The sequence below is a fragment of the Zonotrichia albicollis genome, chromosome 8 (genome assembly GCF_047830755.1).
Source record: "Zonotrichia albicollis isolate bZonAlb1 chromosome 8, bZonAlb1.hap1, whole genome shotgun sequence".
Taxonomy (NCBI): domain Eukaryota; kingdom Metazoa; phylum Chordata; class Aves; order Passeriformes; family Passerellidae; genus Zonotrichia; species Zonotrichia albicollis.
In genome coordinates this window covers 28208066-28229167 of record NC_133826.1, presented here as the reverse complement: position 1 = coordinate 28229167, position 21102 = coordinate 28208066, and positions in this window count along the sequence as shown.

Below are 21102 nucleotides of genomic sequence, written 5' to 3'. Positions count from 1 at the left end.
TTGGCAACATCCAGCAGCATCCTGGGCTTTTAATCTTCCAGGCCTGGCCACAAAGGCTGCCCCAAAGCTGTCCCTGAGCCCTGGCAGGTGCTGCTCTGTGGCACACAACCCCAGAGTTGGAGCAGCACTTCTGCTCCCTGTGGCTCTGCAATGCCCCCCTGGCACCTCTGCCACCCCTGGCAGCGACACTGTGCCACCCAGCCTGGCAGCTGTCTCTTTAAAGCCTCCATCCCTGAATCTGAATGAGGAGAACCTTGGAGATGAGCGCTTCATCTCATCTCCCCTCGCTCATTCATTCATCCTCCTGCCAGAGGAAAACCTGCGTGTTCCCATTCTCCTTGGGGTGGACAGAAATCCCTCAAACAGCTCCCAGATGGACAGAAAACCCTGCAAAAACCCTGCACACCACAATCCAGCCCAAGTAAGGCCGTTCTAGCACGTACAAAAGGGTACAAATGCTGCCACAGGGTCCACTCCTGTCAGCAATTCTCCCACTCATCCTCCTGCATTCCCACAAGCTGGCACTGACAGGGATGAGAACATTCCCTGTTGGAGGGCATCCCTCCAGCTCCCCAGAGCTCTGCCAGCACCTCACACCCAGCCCTGCACGCACGGTGCTCTCAAATCCTGCTCTCCACGGGCTCTCTTAGCTGGGACTCACCCAGTTTGGGGCCAGCTGAATGCCCCAGCCCCGTGCCAAGCCCAGGGTGTGTTTATTTAAACCCACACGTGCTGTTCTTTGGGGACCAGGCATTCCTTGCATCCTGGTGTCTCCATGGTTACCTGCTCACGGTGCCAGCCGGGGGTGACTGAACTCCGGGCACTTCACCATCCACCACCCATCTCTCCCTATCCCCCTTCCCTTGTCCCTCTGCTCCAGCTCCAGAGCAGCAGCAGCAGCCGGGGGAGGAGAAGCCAAGGTTCTCCCCAGGAACTCGTTATTATTACGTGAATAATCCTGCCGGCTCCGCGGATGACAGGGCACGAATGCAGATCAGCTTCCTCATCCCGAGAGAGAGAAAACACATTCCTGATCGGCACCGAGACAAAGCTGAGCATCTCCTCCCACCAGCCGGAGCCAGACAGGAGTGAAATGTGGAGCATCACCCACATCCCAGCGCGGAGCTGCTGCTGCCGTCCCTGGGGGAGCAGCGGCATTCCCGAGGCATTCCCAAATTGTCTGCTGGTCCCGTCAGGTGCTGAGAGCAGGGGAGACACAAATATTCACCCTGCAGGGTGGGAGTGCAAGGAAAAGAGCCGAAAAATGCAGGGCTGCAAAGCCCAGCTAGGCAGGAATGTGTTTTTGTATATCCAGGGGTGTCCAGCTTTGAGCAAAGGTTTGTGGAAGCACCTGCAGATACCTGGGGCTGTTGTCCAAAGCACCCGGACCTGATTTGTTGTATTTCTTGCACTGATCCTCTCTGACCATATTCACAGGGGTTCTTGGATGAGGGAAGAGATGAGGATCTGACTCCGTGTTTGAGAAGGCTTGATTTATTATTTTATCACATATATTACATTAAAACTATACTAAAAGAATAGAAGAAAAGGTTTCATCAGGAGGCTGGCTAAGAATAGAATAGGAAATAATGATAACAAAGGTTTGTGGCTCAGCTCTCTGTCCGAGCCAGCTGACTGTGATTGGCCATTAATTACAAACAACCACATGAGAGCCATCACAGATGCACCTGTTGCATTCCACAGCAGCAGATAATCATTGTTTACATTTTGTTCCTGAGGCCTCCCAGCTTCTCAGGAGGAAAAATCCTAAGGAAAGAATTTTCCATAAAAGATGTCTGCGACAATCCATGAGCTCTCCTGACCCTTTATCCCCACCCAGCAGCTCTGTGCAGAGTAACCTCAAGGACCCCCAAGGTTCCAACCCACAGCACAGCACAAAATCCAAACTGGTTTTCCTCCTCCTCACCACAATCATTCCAGGTGCAGGCTATCAGGGGGCAAGCTCAGAGGGCAGCAAAACACAATTTACCAGGGGAAAAAGTTGCCTGGAAGAATTGGATTTGTCTAGTCTGGAAATCAGAAGAGATTTGGTAGCAGGCTTCAATTATGCAGAGGGTTGCTGCAAAGGATGTGGGAATAAATTGTTCTGCATCCCCACAGGGAACAGGACGAGGCTGTAAATTGTAGATTAGAGTAGAAATAAAAAAAAAAAAAAAAAAACAAAAAAACCACCTCAGTGGCAAGGATTATTTAAGCTGTGGGACAGACAACAGGGAAGCTGCTGGGATTTGAGAGCAAACACCAGTGGGGTGGGCTGGAGGGAGCAGCCTGACACTGGGAGAGGACCCCCATGCAAGCTCTGCTCTTGCCCAGGCACTGCAGCATTGAGTTCCTGCTTCAAGCTAGCTTTTCACTGCTCTCTGCCAAGCAGGGGTGCACCAAGAGCCTTTTTGGGGGTGCCTTCCACAGCTGGCAAATACTCACAATTCCACCTTGGGGTGAAAAAAGCCCTTTCCAGTCAATGCCACATGCTCGCAGTAAGGTTTGTTCCTGAGGAACTGCCTGTGCCAAACTACAGATTTCTGTTTAACAACAGGAGAGCCCATGGAACTTGAAACATCTTTAATAATATTTACTCTCTCGCAATAATATCAATGCTAACAAGGCCAGGGGAGAGAAAAAAACTCGTCCTACACCTCAGGATGTTTATGTAAGAAGAGACTAAACTTTCCTGAAGTAGGAACTTTTCCAAAACCAGACAATCCTCCCTGGAAAATAAAAAAGAAAACAATTTCAGTGATAAATTTATGAGATGAAGTTGCAAAAGCAAAATACCAGAGTGCTGTGGGAGACAGACAAAAACATGGATTTTTTTTTTCTTTCGAGACCTTACTTTTGGAAGCTGCATCCTGAATGGGCTGATCCAGAAGCACTGAATTTGTCTGAAAAAAAAAAAAAACCTCCTGCAATTTTTTATTTACCCATCAGCTATTGCAGACTGCAAGAAAAATATCAGCAGATGAAAATATCAGCAAATGAAAATATCAGCAAATTTCCCTCTGAATGCCCTGGCTGAATTTTGTCACCTGGGTTATGCCCAAAGAGGCAGCAGCTCCAGCCTGTCAGTGGAACCTGAGCACAGAGGAGAAGCCTTTGCTTTCTGCTCCACCTCAGACCCTCAGTTTATTCTCCATTTCTGAACCGAGTGCTGCTCTCCACTCCCCAAATCCTCCTTTCAGCTGGAGCACAGATTTTCCTGGCATTCATCCTGCCTCACCAGGCAGCCTCCTGTGTTTGAAATGTCTCTGCCATGTGGGAAGCACACAGGGACCTGTGCTCTTCCCCTGCTCCTCAGCACATGCAGGTGCCTGCATCTCATTTTTATCCAGTATTTTTATCCATTTCTCCACCCTCCCCATCCCTGCCTGGGCTGTTTGACTCAAATCTGAGCCATTTCTCAGGGTCTGTCTCACAGCCCAGTCAACACAGAGGGAACTGGTGCCAAAAACCCATTTCTTCCTGATCTGATTGTTTGTTTTCCTGCCTTTCCAGTTTGGGATTTTTGACAGGGAGCCATGTGGAACCAACTGCTCATTGTTTACTGGGAAGCCTGAGGCAGCGTTTCAGTCATTCCGCTCGCCAGAGGACCCGAGGAGATGATGGAAAGTCAATTAGCTCCCTGCAAAAACCTCTTTGGCAGAGCTCTGTGGTGTCCACACACACTGCAAATCCAACCCAAGCGAGTGGCCAGGCAGCACCAGGGCAAAGCTGCTCCTGCTGTGCTGCTCTGGTCCCCAGCTGAGGCACCTCCCCGAATCCACCCTGCTCCTTAGAAACAGCTGATCCCCAAATCCACAGCTGATCTCCAAATCCACAGCTGATCCCCAAATCCACAGCTGATCCCAAAACCTCCCTGCTCCTTATAAACAGCTGATCCCCAAAACCACAGCTGATCTCCAAATCCACCCTGCTCCTCATCCACAGCTGATCCCCAAATCCATCCTGATCCTTATCCACAGCTGGTCCCCAAAACCAAACCCACCCTGCTCCTTATCCACACTGATCCCTAAAACCACAGCTGATCCCCAAACCCACCCTGCTCCTCATCCACAGCTGATCCCCAAAACCACAGCTGATCCCCAAATCCACCTTGCTCCTCATCCACAGCTGATCCCCAAAACCAAACCCACCCTGCTCCTTATCCACACTGATCCCTAAAACCACAGTTGATCCCCAAATCCACCCTGCTCCTCATCCACAGCTGATCCCCAAAACCAAAACCACCCTGCTCTCCTTATCCAGAGCTGATCCTCAAAACCACCCTGCTCCTTATCCAGCTGATCCCCAAAACCTCACAGTTCCTTATCCAGCTGACCCCAAAACCAAACCCACCCTCCTCATCATCCACAGCTGATCCCCAAACCCACCCTGCTCCTCATCCACAGCTGATCCCAAAACCTCCCTGCTCCTTATCCACAGCTGGTCCCCAAAACCTCCCTGCTCCTTCAGCTGATCCCCAAACCCTCCCTGCTCCTCATCCACAGCTGATCCCAAAACCTCCCTGCTCCTTATCCACAGCTGATCCCCAAATCCACCCTGCTCCTTCAGCTGATCCCCAAAACCTCCCTGCTCCTCATCCACAGCTGATCCAGAGGCTTTGGAGGGAGGCCCCGCCCTGTCTCTTTAAAACCTTCACCCCTAAATCTGAACGAGGAGGATCTTGTTGATGAGTGCTTCATCTGAACATCTCATCCAGCACTCCCTTGGTTCACCCATTCATGCTGCTCCAGCTTCCAGCACCTTCCCAGCTCCTCGAGAAATCTCCCAGTGCTCAGGCAGGGTGGGCAGCTCCTCACCCTAAAGCTCTGGTGGCAATCCAAGAGACAGCTCCAGCCTGAGACAGCCCAAACACACCACCAGCTGCTGGCACTTCTCCCAGCAAACCTTCAGTAATTCTTATTTCTTTGAATCTGCTCCAAGACAACTCCTCAGCATCCCCCTGACTGCAATGCAGAACAGGGTATTATCCCAAGAGAATAAATAAAAACAGTGGGTTTAAAATGTGGATATTTTTAACATGTCCCTTGGCACCTGCTGGCAGCTCCTCCCCAACCCCAGGGCTCATCCAGGTGGTTTTAAGCCAGGCTTTGATGGATTTTTCAAAGCCCCATCTCCTCTCCAGCCACTCTTTTCCACACAAGTAGTGCAACAGAGCGTTCCCAAACACCCAACAGCAGCATTTTGTCCTCTCCAGCTCCTCCACCCAGCTTCAGACCTCAGCAGCAGCTCTGTTGTTTTTCACATTATTAAAATATTAGTGAATTATTAAAAATATTTTTAACGAGCACAGCTTAGGGCTGGGTCCCAAATGGTTCCAGAAACAAACATCTTGTAATGTTCCTGCACTTACAGTAACACTGAAATGGACCAGAAAATTACTAATTCTGATTTCATTCCTATCCAAGTCAAGCACAGCTCTAAAATCATTGCTTTTGTGGATTATGTTTGTGATGTTATCAGTTGTGTGCCCTTCCCTCATAAGACATTTACCTTCACCAGATGAAGGGAGGGTTCAGCACCTCCAGCTGCAGGAGGCAGCCAGTTTGTCATAATCTGTTCTAAAGACCCCAAAAAATAGTCAACATTTAACACTTTTTGCCTTTTCCACTCTAAGTTTGTAGGGTGCCAGAGGATGAGCAGGGCCTTTTGAAAGCTCTGGCAAGAGCAGCACAGAAGTTCTGCAGGTTGCCTGGGGGAAAAACAGGAAAGGTAAGAAGAAACGAAAGAAAGTTCAGAAAGCTGGAAAAGTAAGTTTTAGAAAGAGTAGAGAAACTTAGAATTAGTTGTAAAGTTTGAAGGTAGAAAAAGTTGTAAGAGTACAGTAAGCAAAGATATTAAACAATATATTAAGTTTTAAGCTTAGCTAAGATAGACCTAAAGACTACAGAAAAATATACCAGAAGAATATACCAGAAAAAACTACCTGGCAAGATAGTAGGAAGTTTTAAGCTTAAAAATAGAGAATTGTGTATTTTTAATAGAGAGCAGGCGGTGTATGTGTGCTTTTACTGATTGGATAGAAGAATTGTCTATAAGCTTTAGCAATACACTGTTGGCTAGAAAGTTTTTTAAATGCTCTGTCACAAAGAAATCTTTGGCTGCTATTCACAAATAATGAGCTTTTGCCATCCTTCAATTGTCTGAGCCCTGTAATGAGGCTGATGCTGAAATAAAGCTCAAGAAAAGCATCCCAGCAGTCCTGTGCAATCTCCAACACAGTTGCCCAATCTGCCTTCAGGAGCAGGAGTCCGGCACAGTTTTATCCTCAGCCCAGGAAGCTCAAAATCCATTGGATATCCCTGTTCCAAACACACCCACCCCAACAGCTGGGGCTCAGCAGCCCCAGGAATTCTCACAGGCTGGGCCTAATGCTCTCATTTGGGATGTCCTGGGGCTTGGGCAGCTCCAGCCCGATTCACCTGCTTGGATCTAGAGGAATTTAGCAGAAAACATCATGGAATAGAATCCCTTTGGTTGGAAGATACCCACAGGATCATCAAGTCCAAAGGAATCTGTCCTTTCCACTCACTTTGCTCTCCAGAAATGAACAGGATTTTATTCCCCCAAGCCTTTAACCAATGGATTTACAAAGAGAGTGGCTCCCCCAGTGGGATCTGACCCAGAGATTTTAATCTAGAGGGCTGAAAATGACCTTAACACTGCAGAGGGGGTCACCAGACCAGGTCCAGCCATGCTGCCATCCTGCCCCACATTTACCTGAACACACCAAAGAGCTCCAGATTTATCTGAACACACCAAAGAGCACCTGAGCAGAGCTGGGAGCTGGTGATGGGCATCCCCAGGGAGCCCCAGAGCTGTTTCCATGGGGTTGATCCTGCCCAGGGAAGCAGCCAGCATCCCCAGGGCTGCTCAGGCTTGCAGGCACAGCTCCAGCACATGATAAACAACAATATTAGTGAAATAATGTCTAAACAGAGCCAAACAGGATCCTCTTGCCAGCAGGCAGGGAGGGAGGATCGCTGCAGGAGGCACTCAGAGATTTATATACCAGAGAAATTTAATGCTGAGGAGCTTCTTTTTGGCACCTCTCTCCTCCTGGTGCAGTTTTCCCCTCAATGCCTATCCCTGAGCAGTCTCTCCTCTAGAGCAGAGTTTTTCCTTGCCCCATGGACTTGTGTGGGTGCAGAGTCACATCCTCAGAGTGATGTCTGCATCCCCCTTCAGACAGACCTGCAGAGTCCCCATTCTGTGGAATGAATGCTTTATCCCATCCCTGGAAGGGCTCCAGACCACACTGGAGCAACCTGGTCTAGTGGAAGGTGATGGAAACGGGGTGGAGCTGGATGGTCTTTAAGGTCCCTCACAACCCAAACCATCCTGTGATTCCCAGCCCTCTTTTAGCTCCAAGGATTGCAGCTTTAGGCACACCAGGCCCCAGAAAGACAAATCCTGAATGCTTCCCCCTTCTCCTGGGCATGATGCCTTGTCACAGACATCTTTTATGCAAAATCCTTTCCTTGGGATTTTTCCTCCTGAGAAGATGAGAGGCCTCAGGAACAAAATGTAAACAATGGTTATCTGCTGCTGTGGAATGCAACAGGTGCATCTGTGATTGGCCCATGTCGGATGTTTCTAATTAATGGCCAATCACAGTCAGCTGGCTCGGATTCTCTGTCCATGCCACAAGCCTTTCTTATTCATTCCTTCTTTTTCTATTCTTAGCTAGCCTTCTGATGAAACCTTTTCTTCTATTCTTTTAGTATAGTTTTAATGTAATATATGTCATAAAATAATAAATCAAGCCCTCTGAAACATGGAGTCAGATCCTCATCTCTTCCCTCATCCTCAGACCCCTAAGAACACTGTCACAATGCGTTGAGAAGGCTGAGCTGGAACAGAGGCTGGACAGAGCTAAAGAATAAAGTAGGGATTTATTAAGAGGCCTCAATGGATCCACCTTGGGGATCACAAGTCAAAATGGCCACAAAAATGGATGACTGGTCACAGAGTATTATACTTTTTAAGTTTTGAACTATTAGTGTATTGGAGTTAGTGGTTTAATTCCAGCTTTAGCTCATGCAGTCCCATCCTGCTTGTTTTTCTCTGTTCAGCCCACGTTGTTTGTGCTCTTGGTGCTGAGATTTGGATCATTTGTCCTTGGTCCCCAGCAGGAGCAGGAATTGTTTTGTCTCCCTGCTCTGCGCACAGAGCTCACCATCCCCTCATGGGAAGCCCAGACCCACACACTAAAGCAGCCCAGAATGTGAAAAACATAAAAGCTCAAACCTGAGACCCTAGGCATGCAGAAGTGCTCAGGGAGAGGTGGCTGGAGCAGGGTGAGGATCTGCAGAGAGCCATAGCTGTGCTCCAGTGCTCCCATCTCATCCCCAAGCTGCTCACCTGGAACCAGCACAGATCCCAAGCCCTCCTGCCCTGCTCTGACCCCTCTGCCTGCTGCAGCCACTGACAATGGTGCCAAAGCCTTGCTGGAGCAGCTGTCAGCAGCTGTATTTGTGAAAGCTGAGAGCTCTGAGCCACCTCTTATCAGCTTTAGTACAGCTCTGCCCATGTGTCTGCCAGGAAAAATGAGATTTCAAGGGATCTTTGAGGAAATTTGGATCCAGATATTCAGCTCAATGCAGGGGAAGCTGGCAAGCCCAGAGGAAAACCATCACCTGCAGCACACAGAGAGGCAGCAGAGCTTTCCTCAGCGAAGGCCAGTGTGAATGAATCCCAGGCATTCCCCAGGGGCCAGCAGGATGCTGGAATGTCAAAGCCCAGGACAAACCTGCAGTAATGAAGTCGACTGTGCCAAGGAAGGAGAGAACCTGCAGTCCCAAAAGCATGTGAAAAATGAAGATTCCAAGGAGGCAGGGGAGCACAGGAACGAGGCCTGCATGTACCAGCTCTGAGCACAGCCTGTTACACCCAGCTGATGTGGAACAGAAGCTGCTGCACTATTTTTAAAAATCTCGAAAAGCAGACCTGGATTGAGCAATGGAAAAAGGGGGGAAAGAAATTGTTCTCATGAGCTGAGGCTGAGTCTCTCTGCTCTCTCACCTCCCACCCTTCTGCAGGAGCTGCTGGGCTCACCCTTGGTGGAATCCAGGACATCCCTCTGGCTGTTTTGGAGGGCTCCAGCCCCTGCCAGGGGGCTCAGAGATCTTGGCACAGAGCCCCAGACCCCTGGGACTTTGATTTTAACCCACTGAAAAAATTACCAACCTTATATGAGGAATTACAAGCCACAAAATTTTAAGCAGAATAATAGTGAATTTATCACAGGGTGAAATGTAGAATTTTGGAGTTTTTAGAATGGGGGTTCAGAAGCCAAGATGGAGGGATTTGGGCATGCCCTGTCCTTCTTCTTCCTTCTTCTTGGCCTCCATCTTCTGGGTGATGGTGGCACTTTTGGATTGGTTTAGAGCAGAAACACTCTGTCTAACACAGGTGATAGGTATTGGAAAATTATTGTAAATAAAGCACATGTAGTTTTCAGTATAAAATGTTGACACCAGCCCAAGGGCAGGGACTGTGCCACAACCCGACCTGCTGGACAGATCTCAGCAGGCCAGAGAAAGAATATTATAGATAAGAGAAAATAAACAACCTTGAAAAGCACAGCTGAATAGTTCTGACTCCTTCTTCAACTGCCAGGCTGGGAAAAGAGACTTTCTAACACCTCTGGGTCATCCTGATCCGCAGAGATTCCGAGAACCCTGACCCACCTCACCAGGGCAGGGCTTCAGAGAGCTTCTCCGTGTTCCAGGATTTTACCTCAGGGATGCCTGGTGGAAATGGTTCCCCAAAAGAGGAGCTGCTGCTTTGCTCTGAGGAGAGCAAAGGATTCAGCTCCTCAGCCCAGGATTTCAGCAGATTCAGCTGCATCTCTCCCCCCTCGCCTTGCCCAGAGCTCACATTTGGGCAGCTCCAGCTGAAGGCAGCCAGGAGCTCAGGGAATTGTTGCTGGGAAACTGTTCAGGAGCCCTGGCTGGAGCAGCACCTTCAGCACAGGGCAGGAATGGTGTGAAAAATGTGTATTTTATGATTGGCTTTACACAAATATTCAAATGAATATTTTATGTGTTGAGTTAGAAATTTATGCTGTATTAATTCTCTTAAGTAGTGTGTTAAATATAGTTTTAGGTTATAACATAAGGTTAAAATAGAAACTGTACTATGTAGGATACTTTTTTAAAGAAAGGACTCGCAGTGAGAGAGCAGTCACAAGACACCTGAATCTTGCAGAGAAAGAGAATTTACTGCTCCATTATCAGAAGAAATGAACTTCTTCCTGCCTTGCTCAGCTCTGAAGATGCCATCAGGATTATGAGGAAGAAGCAGGGATGGAGAGTGGTCCATAGAAATCTGTTTGTGCCTCCCCCAGGAAACCCTCTCCCCTCTTCAGTGCCCATTTCTGGGGAGGAATCAGGAGGAAAGCTCCTTCCAGCCCATGATCTGCTTTCTCTGCAGGTGAAGGATGCTCCTGGCCCTCCCCACTGCTCTTCCCAGCCCAGGCTCAGCTCCTGTGGGACACAGATCTCAGCTGGGGCCCCCAGTGCTGCCGTGGAGCTGGAATAAAATGGGATAATAGCAACTGGAGGGTGAATTAAACATATGAATCACTTCCTCTCCTGGCTTTTCCTGCTCCTGTTGTTTCTCTTTATCCCCTTGGTGGGAGCTCAGTGAGAACATCCATTTCCTGTCCCCCCCTCTCTGCAGTGAACACCAGGGGAGTGATTTTTGTCTCATCCTTCCCTGGATGCTGTGCCAAGGCTCCCAAGGCCATTTCTCCATTACAGGGCAAAGCAGAACACCCCCAGCCTGCCACCCAAACCTCACCTGCCTGTCCTGATGCAGCCTGGGGCTCTCTCCATCTCCTGTGCTCTCTGTGCAGCCTCCACCTTCCTGAAGGATGGGAGCACAGGCACCGCCAGACCTCTCAGCCCTCCCTGGATGAGGCTGGGCACAGCTGCCAGCAGCCTTCAAGACTACCAGACATCCCACTCCCTTTGGAAAATAACCCAAAAGAGCATTTCCCCCCGCAAAAAAATGCCATTTTCCCCACCAGCTCAGCCGCAGCCTGGCACCAGAGCATTGTGGCACAGCAAGGACATCTCCAGAGCCCTGAGGTGGCTCCTTGGCAGGGAACACTGTGCTCTCCTGCCATCTCCCCCACCCTGTGTCTTGGTTTGGAAAGACAGGAGTCTGCTAAGGAAGGTAGGAGCCTCCCCTGAAATGGAGAATGTAAACCCTCCCCACCCCTCCCAATTGCTATAAATTTTAAATTAAGGGGCTCTCAGGCAAAAATATGAGAGCAGGAAATAACAGTTCTTTAATAGAGAAGAAAAAATAAAGGATAAAATAAACAATGCAGTACACTGGAACAACACTGACAGAGTCAGAACCCAACTTGACACCCTGTGGGTCAGGGTGTTGGTGGCAGTCCCATTGGAATTGTGGCTGCAGCCCTCCTGCAGTGTCAGGGATGGTTCTGCTGGAGCAGGGATCCTGTAGAGAAGGATGTATTCTTCCTCTGAAGATCCAGTGGAAGGAGAGGCAGCTGCTGTTCCTCTGGGGAATCCCGTGGAGAAGCCGTGCTGGTGTCTCAAAACCTCTGGATTATATCTGGGTAGGAATGCTTGAAACCTCAGATTGTATCCAGGCAGGAATGTTTGAAACCTCAGATTGTATCCAGGAAGGAATGTTTGAAACCTCAGATTGTGTCCAGGTAGCAATGTTTGAAATCTCATATTATATCCAGATAGGAATGTTTGTCTCCTCCCTCTGGGTTCACATCTCCCAGTGGGATGTTATAGTTCTTATCAGCCATGCAGTGACATTCAATAGTCTGTTATCAGCAATGTCCCCTCCCAGGGAGGTGTGGATGTGGTCACTCAAAGACAGAGATAAGGCAAAATACACATTTGACAAAGGTAATCTGTCATACAGATGGTGATGGAAAACATCCTGCATTGCAATCTTCAACACCCTGGCAGCAATCCTGCCAGCCCGGCCTGCAATTAGCACCAGCAGAGAGCTCAGGGGGCTCTGATCCCCCCAACCCTGGTGGCACAAGGCAGCAGCAAGGTCCCCTCCCCTTCATCTCAGCTGCAGCATGGAGTGCTCCAGCTCCCAGCCAATTCCTGCCCGTGAGGAGCTGCTGCCAGAGAAACCAGCCAAGAGGGACAGCCCAGGCAGCAGAGAGGGTGACAGGACAGCTGAAGGGCAGAGGGATGAGCCACCACCAGCCAGAGATGCCATAGAAAGCCTCTGCCCACAGCCTGGGGAGCAGCGCAGCAGGGCAGGGCTTTGGCACCACGCTGGGGCTCCTGGGCTGTCCCTCCTCTCTTTGCTGCCAAGGAGGAGGATGCAGAGCAAAGCAGAGCTTGCAGAAGCTCCAAGTGAGGCTCTGGTGGGACCAGGAGGCTGCAAAGCCCTTTTGGGTTATCAGGGAGCCATGGGCTCTGCAAAGGTGCAGGGGCCAGGACAGACAGAGCCCTCCTCATCTCAGCACCAGGAGGGCCTCAGGGACATTTGGGGATGCTCAGTGCACCCCGAGGAGGGCACTGAGGGTTTGGGGTGGCAAATGAAGCTGTAGGTCCCTGTGCCAGCAGGCAGAGAGCAGGGAAAAGGCTCCAGATCAACCTCCATGCACTGATGGTGCTGATGCAGCTCAGGTCAGACAGCTCAGGGCACCAAGTTCTCAGCCCTGGGAGCACTCCAGAGCCCAGCTCTGAATTCCCATGCTGAATAATCCCCTTTTCTTTGCTGTCTGAGACAGCTGAGCATTGAAGCACTGCAATTTCCTCGTGGGGAAAACTGTTTTGTCAGCTGAAGGAAGAGTAAATTGGTGCAGTCGGAATTTTCATCCACCTCCCCTCAACGTGAGCTCCTCCTGTCCCCCACACGAGTCTGCCTGAAGGCTTCCAGCACCTCAGGTGCCAAACACAACAGTTCCTGCCAGGATCCATAAATAGATATGGGAAAAAAATCCCAAATTCTGAGCTGCAAAGCGGGGGTCACACCACAGTGCCAGAAAATGCTGTCACAGCAGGCATCACCTGCAGCTCTAAGAAAGGCCAAAGTGACAGCAGAATAGTTACATTACAGCAACAAAAGCTGATTTAATCGTAAAAGGATGATTTTATGAGTCCCTGGGAGATGCCACAAGACATACACCGATGCTTTTGTGCTGCAAACACTTCCCAAGCTGCAGGGAGCTTGCAACAAAAATTCCAGTAAAGAATTCCACCTCCACGGGAAACAGGGAGGAACAGACCAGGAGATGAGGCCAAGGGGTGTCTGCAGAGATCCCAACCACAGTGAGACTGAGAGGAGCCGGGATTCAGGAGTGAGCAGCACTGGGATGAGAGGTGGGACCTCAGAGTGCTCCATTGCCACAAAAACCAACAGAAACAGCCCAGAGTGGTCCATTGTCGCAGACATCTTTTATGGAAAATCCTTTCCTTAGGACTTTTCCTCCTGAGAAGCTGAGAGGACTCAGGAACAAAATGTAAACAATGATTATCTGCTGCTGTGGAATGCAACAGGTGCATCTGTGATTGGTCTTGTGTGGTTGTTTCTAATTAATGGCCAATCACAGTCAGCTGGCTCAGACAGAGAGCAGAGCCACAAACCTTTGTTATAATTCTTTCCTGTTCTATTCTTGGCCAGCCTTCTGATGAAATCCTTTCTTCTATTCTTTTAATATAGTTTTAATGTAATATATATCACAAAATAATAAATCAAGCCTTCTGAAACATGGAGTCAGATCCTCATCTCTTCCCTCATCCTCAGACCCCTGTGAACACCGTCACGATCCATTGCAACAAAAACCAACAGAAACAGCCTTGAATTCATCCCAAAGCACAATGAATTTAGAACAACAGACAGATCATCTCATTGGTGTTTGTTTTTGTTGGGTTTTTTTTCCTTTATACACAAAGGCAATTAACCTGTGGGATTCATCAGCACACAGTTAATTGAGAGCAAGGGCTCGAGGGAGCTGCACACAGAGCAAGCAAAGAGCTCACACAGCAAAGAGCACCCACGCTGCCTGGGGATGGCATAAAATGTCCCCCAGGGTGTTGTTCTGTCTTGGTTTGAAAAGCCAGGTGTCTGCTAAGGAAGGCAGGAGCCTTCCCTGAAATGGAAAATGTAAACCCCCTCCTTCTGAATTATTATAGTTTTTAAATTAAGGGGGCTCTCAGGCAAAGATATGGGAATAGGAATAACAGTTCTGTACTAGGAAAATTAAAATAAATTTAAAAAATTAAAAAAAATTTAAAAAAAGAAAACAAACCATGGCCAGAGCAGTCCCTGCTCCCTGTGTGCCAGAGTGGTGTCCCAGCCCCATCCCATGGGGGCTCAGCCCTCCTGCAGTCCCAGCTGTGGCTCTGCTGCAGCAGGGATCCTGCACAAGGGGGGAGTTTTCCTCTGCAGCTCCAGAAGTGGTGTAGATGGGCCTGGGCTCCCAGCTCTCAGAGCCTGCCAATGTGGTGGCAGAGCACAGACGAACTCATTTTTATTTCATAGCCCTCTGTAATCTTCTCTTTGCAGAATTTTTCACCCCCTGAGCTCAGAATCAGTTTGCTTTTTAAGCACCCACAGCTCTCTGCAGCAAGCATCACACAGCCCCATGAATCTGGATCCAGCTGAAGCCCCTTAGACTCCACACAAAATCCCAAATGCACTCATTCCCACACCCCCTCTCTGAGTCACTGGTGAGAAACAGCTCCAGGTACTCCCCAGAGCTCCTCTTCCCTCACCTCAGAGAGCAGGAAAGCTGATGGCAGCAGGAATCTCCAGCAGCAGGGCTCAGGGAGGAATGGATCACACCAGGTTTTATCCCAAACCTCCTGTGCCTGCCAGAAAAGCAACAGGATGGTGCCTGGAGCACTCCTGATCCCCTTCCAAGAGCAGGCAGCAATGGTGACAGCCATCTCCCAGCTGGGCCAAGTGCTCCAGGCCATTCCTCAAGTCCCCTGGAGCAGAGCTGTCCCCAGGGAGAGGGAAAGCAGGATGAGAACAGGAGCCCACAGTGACAAGGCCTGGGAGGGGATGTTTTACAGCTCGAGCCAGGCAATGAGAAAATCATTCATCTCCACCAACTCACTGGGCACCCAGGAGGTTTTTATTTTATTACTTTGGAGATGGCTGAGGGTGATTTATTGATCAGAGATGCTGCTGAGCAATTAAAGGGAACGCTGCAGCTGGATGCTCACAGGACATCTGGCAGGAGAGCGACAGTGAGAGGCTGAGCTAGAACGGAGACAGAGCTAAAGAATAAAACAGGGATTTATTAAAGGCCTCAATAGATCCACCTTGGGCAGCACAAGAGCCCAGCCAGGGCTGCACCCAAGATGAACCAAAATGGTCAAAAAAATGAACAGGTCATGAGGTCTCTCACTTTTATAAGTTCTGTTCCATTTGCACATTGGAGTTAATTGTTTCATTACAGCTCCAGCCCATGCAGTCCCACCCTGCTTGTTTTTCTCTCTTCAGCCCACATTGTTTGTGCTCTTGGGCCTGAGATTTGGATCATTTGTCCCTGGTCCCCAGCTAGAGTAGGAATTGTTTTGTCTCCCTGCTCTGTGCACAGAGCTCACCATCCCCTCACATGAAGCCCAGACCCACACAGTAAAGCAGCACAGAATCTGGAAAATATAAAAGCTCAAACCAGAGGCTTCAAGAGGAGCACCCTGGAGTGCCAGGAGATGCCTTTGGAGGAATTCAGAGCAGGGAGGAAGCAGCTCAGAGGTGGCTTGGGGCCAGGTTGAAGATTCCTTCACCCCAGGTGTGTGCCCAGGCTCAGCACAGCAAGGAAAGCCTCGAGGAGATGCTGAGTTCAGCTGCTGTGGGACAACGAGGAGGCAAAAACAAAAACGTGCAACAAGATAAAAACTCTTTAGGAGGGGCTGGGGCCAGGAAGCGTCCCTGGGGCTCCCCAGCAGTGCCAGTGGTCAGAGTCACTCTGAGATACATAAAAGCCTCTTTTCCCATCCCAGCAGTCGAAGGAGCAGTCAGGATTCTTCTGTTCTCCTTCTCAAGGTTGTTTATTGTTTCTTATCTAAAAAATTCTTTCTCCAACCCGCCAAGGTCTGTCCAGCAGGTCGGGTTAAGGCACACTGGTGTTATCTTTTTATACTAAAAACTACATGTACAATGTTTACAATTACTTCCCAATACCTATCACGTATGTTAGACAGAGGTTCTACTCTAAACCAATCCAAAAGTGCCAACATCACCCAGAAGATGGAGGCCAAGAAGAAGAAGAAGGAGGAAGAACAGAACACACCCAGATTCCTCCATCTTGCCCCCTGAAGCCCCATTCTAAAAACCCCAAAAATCTATTTTTCACCCTGTGACCAACTAACTATTATTCTACTTAAACTCTTTTGGCTTGTAATTCTTCATATAGAGGTAGGCGATTGTTTTTTCCAAGGGCTAAATCAAAGGCACAAAGGGGGTCCTGGGCTCTGTGCCAAGGTCTCTGAGCCCCTCCAGGGCAGACAGAGGAATTCCCTGGGTTCTGCCCGGCTCTGCAGCCTCCCCTGGAGCAGCTCGCCGTGGGCAGGAGCCCCATCTGCCGGCTTGGCCACGCAGGATGCACATTGCAGCTCCTCGGGGAAACCTCCAAGGCACACAGCTTCTAGCTAAACGGGCAGCAGGGATAACTCCTGGATTCCTACAAGGACATTTCTACCGCAGGGAACAGCGTGGAAGGTCCTAGTTTTTATGTTTCTCAGATATGTTGCTGCATAAAATAGCTCTTCTTTTCATTTTTTTCCCTGCTGAAGTATGGGGTTTGTGCTTAAATGATGGTGATGTTAACTCATTATCATATAATCTGCTTATCACATCATATGTAACTCATAGCATAACACATCATAACTCATTATCATATATTCTGCAGTTTTACAGAATATGCATGAAAGTTTGCTCCAAGTCCACATCCAGCCCTGCTTCCCCTCTGCATTCCAGCAGAAAACCAGCTTCACCAGCTCACTAAAACCTTTACCAGGCAACCCAAAAAAAAAAACCCACAAAAAAAAAAACACAAAAAAAAAAAAACAAAACAAAAAAACCCAAAAACAAAACAAAACAAAATTTCAAAAAACTTGCAAAATTAACCCAAAAAAAATCTGCAAAAATCACATGCTGCCAAGCAGCCACAGCAAAGCTGGGGAGTGCTTTGCTCCTCACACACTCGAGCACAGAAATTGCACCCACTCCCCAGCAGGACGCTGGCACAGACATATTTTATGAAAAATCCTTTTTCTAGGATTTTTTTCTCCTGAGAAACCTCGGAGGAAAAGAAAAACAACAATTATCTGCTGCTGTGGAATGCAACAGGCGCATCTTTGATTGGTCCATGTTGGCTGTTTTCAATTAATGGCCAATCACGGTCCGGCTGTCTCAGACACTCTGGTCAGTCACAAGATTTTATTATCATTCCATTCCTATTCTATTCCTTGTGATGGAATCCTTTCTTCTGTTCTTTTAGTATAGTTTTAATAGATAATTTTCATTTAATATAATATATATCATAAAATAATAAATCAGCCTTCTGAAACATGTCAAGACTCAAGATTCTCGTCTCTTCCCTCATCCTGGGACCCCTGAGAACACCACCACAGGATGCAGCAGTAATTCTGTGCCCCTCACCCCCAGCAGGGTGGAAATCAGCCCCCAGACTGGAACAAGCCCCTGCTGGCAGCAGCAGAGAAGGTGGGCTGGGAAAACCAAGAGGCTGCTGCCAGGGGAGCAGAAACACTAAATATTTACACAGCCTGCCATCAGCCCTCAGGCAAGGGGGTGGCAACTCTACAATTTGAGAATTTAAAAGTGCAGCCAGCATAACAATTTTTGCATCACTAAAAGTGCAGGAAAATTACTTAAATGTACCCAACAGGGGGAGTTAAAGTCAGCCAGGACAAAGGGAACCAAGTGCTTAAGCAGTGCAAAGAAAAATCCCAGCTCCTGGGGGTTGAGTGGTCAGGAGGTACCAGTGCCTGCAAAAATAAAAAGCACTGCACACCCACCAGCAGAACAGAGGCAGGATTGGGGTGGGAAATCAGCAGCACCAAAGGGGTTCCAAGGAGGAAATGTCCCCTTCTCTGGGTGCTGCAGGAGAGCAACAAGGGAGGTGGGTCTTCCTTTGGAAAGACAGGTGTCTGCTAAGAAAGGCACTTCCCTTGAAATGAAAAATGTAAACCCCCTCCCTCTGAATTATTGTAATTTTGAAATTAAGGGGCTCTCAGGCAAAGATATGGGAGCAGGAATAACAGTTCTTTATCAGGGAAAATTAAAATACAAATATAACAGTACAAAACAAACAAAAAAAAACCCACTGCCAGAGTCAGACCATGCCCTGTCCCCCTGTGTGTCAGGGTGGTGTCCCAGCCCCATCCCATGGGGGCTCAGCCCTCCTGCAGTCCCAGCTGTGGCTCTGCTGCAGCAGGGATCCTGCACAAGGGGGGAGTTTTCCTCTGCAGCTCCAGGGCTGCTGCAGATGGGCCTGGGCTCCCTCTGGCCATGCAGGGCAGCAGAAAGCTGCTCCTCTGGGAATGCAGTGGGCAAAGGCTGCTGGGGTATCCCAAAGCTCAGATTGTACCCAGGCGGGAATGCTTGGCTCCTCCCCTGGGCGGAGCATCTCCCCATGGGATGGTGGGATTGGATCAGCCATGCAGGGACACTCACTGGCCATGAACAGAAGATAATTGATAATTAATGGGCCATGGACAGAAGAGATCTCCTGGAGGGAGGTTTGGCTGTGGGAGAGATAAAGAAAACTGCCCAATGAACAGAAGAGAACTGCCCCACCTCTGACAGATGGCAATAAAGCAAACATCCCACCCACATCTTACAACCCAGGACAAAATGCTGCTCCAGTCTGATCCAAACCCCCTACCTTGATGCACCAGGCAGGGCCAAAGGGGAGCAGAACAGCCCAATCTCCCCCAAAGAGCCAAACTAGGAACTAAGAGCCCTGGGCTGAGTTCAAATCCAGCCTTTGGTCCAGGGTGTGTGTGGGATGCCCAGGTGAGAGCAGTTGGGACCCAGCTCTGCAGGTGAAGAGAGGTGAGAGGCATCTCCCATCCCCCAGGTGCCACAGTGGCACTCCCAGGTGAGCCAAGCCACAGTGCAGTAAATAAAGTGTCACCTTGGGAGTGGCCTGGACCCTGCCAGGAGCAGCACAAAGCCACCAAACATCCTGTCCATGCCCACCCTGTCAGTGAGCCTTGCACCTCCAGGAGGAATCCTGGCCCCTCAGTTTGGGAAGGACCTTGAGATTCCTGAGCACATCCAGAGGGGGCAACAAGGCTGGAGAGGGGCTGGGAACACAAACCCTGAGGGGAACCCCTGAGGGAGCTGGGGGTGCTCAGCCTGGAGAAAAGGAGACTCAGGGCTGCCCCCATCACTCTCTACAGCTCCTGAAAGGTGCCTGTGCTCAGCTGGGGCTGGGCTCTTTCTCCAGGCAGCTCTGACACAACCAGAGCACACAGCCTCAAGCTGCACCAAGGGAAATACAAGCTGGATATCAGGATAAAGTTTTTCCACAGAAAGAGTGATAAAGTTCTGGAATGGCTGCCCAGGGAGGTGGTGGTTAAACACATCCCTGGGTGTGTTTAACAAAGCCTGGATGTGGCACTGGGTGCCAGGGTTTAGCTGAGGGGTTGGGGCTGGGTTGGACTCCATGATCTTGAAGGTCTCTTCCAACCTAGTTAGTTTATTTTTTTTAAATATTACCTTCTGTAGGAAGGCAAAGAAGCCATTGCAAAGCAGGATCTTCCCTATCCCAGTGTCCTCCCCTCTCCCACTCAGCACATCTGCCCCAGCAGGCTGGTGATTCCTGGCATTTGTGCTGTACCTTGGCTTGGCTTCATCTCTGAGCCTCTTTCACATCAGGCCACCCTACAAGATGCTGACACCTGCACTGCTGACCCCAGGGAATTATCCCTGACAAGGTTTTGGGGCAGATCCAGGCAGCACCAGCTCTGGGACAACCCCACACTGTGCCACCCTGGCAACCCTGTGCCAAGTGCCACAGGCTGGGGGAGTCCTGTGCTGTCCTTACAAGCGCACAAAGAAAGCCAAAGTCACAACCTGTCACAGACATCTTTTACCAAAACTCCTTTCCTTAGGATTTTTCCTCCTGAGAAGCTGAGAGGCCTCAGCAACAAATGTAAACATTGATTATCTGCTGCTGTGGAATGCAACAGGTGCATCTGTGATTGGTCTCATGCAGTTGTTTGTAATTAATGGCCAATCACAGCCCAGCTGGCTCGGACACAGAGCCCGAGCCACAAACCTTTGTTATCATTCTTTCCTGTTCTATTCTTAGCCAGCCTTCTGGTGAAACCTTTTCTTCTATTCTTTTAGTATAGTTTTAATGTAATATACATCATAAAACAATAAATCAAGCCTTCTGAAACATGGAGTCAGATCCTCATCTCTTCCCTCATACAAGAACCCCTGTGAACACCGTCACAACAACCGTTTCCCCCACCTTTTTTTTTTCTTTTTTTTTGAGGGTTCCAGGTGCCCAGCATCTCCTAACACAGCCAAGAGAGCAGGTTCAGCAGCTCCCTGGAGAAACCTGGGAATCCCCACAGGATGGAATGCAGTCGCACAGCGCTGACGGGCGCTGCAGGGTTGGGGTGGCACCTTTGGGTGTGTCCCACCTCCTGTGAGGCTGGGGCTGCAGGGGACAGAGTGACAGAGCTGCATCCATCCCCCGGGAACAGGCAGCACATTGCAGCAGCCAGATTGTCCCTGGCAAGCTACTCCAGCTTCCACGAGAGGGCTTTGCTGCACAAGGAAAGGAGATGAGAGGAGCTCCTGCTTCCAGCTAGGTCCTGCTTTTTCCCCACCAGCAGGACACAGTCACCAAGGATTACACCCAAAGGTGACATTTGCGTGGTAGTCACAGTATTGACACTTTTTTTGTCACTCTTTTTCCATGGTGAGCTGCATCCCAGGGTGGCTGCAGCTGAGCCCAGCTTTCCATGGGGAGTCTGGCACTAAAGCTGTCCCCAAAGCAGGGACACAGCACTCACCTGCACAAGAAGCTGGCCATGCATTTGGAGAGGTGTCACTATAGGACATGACATA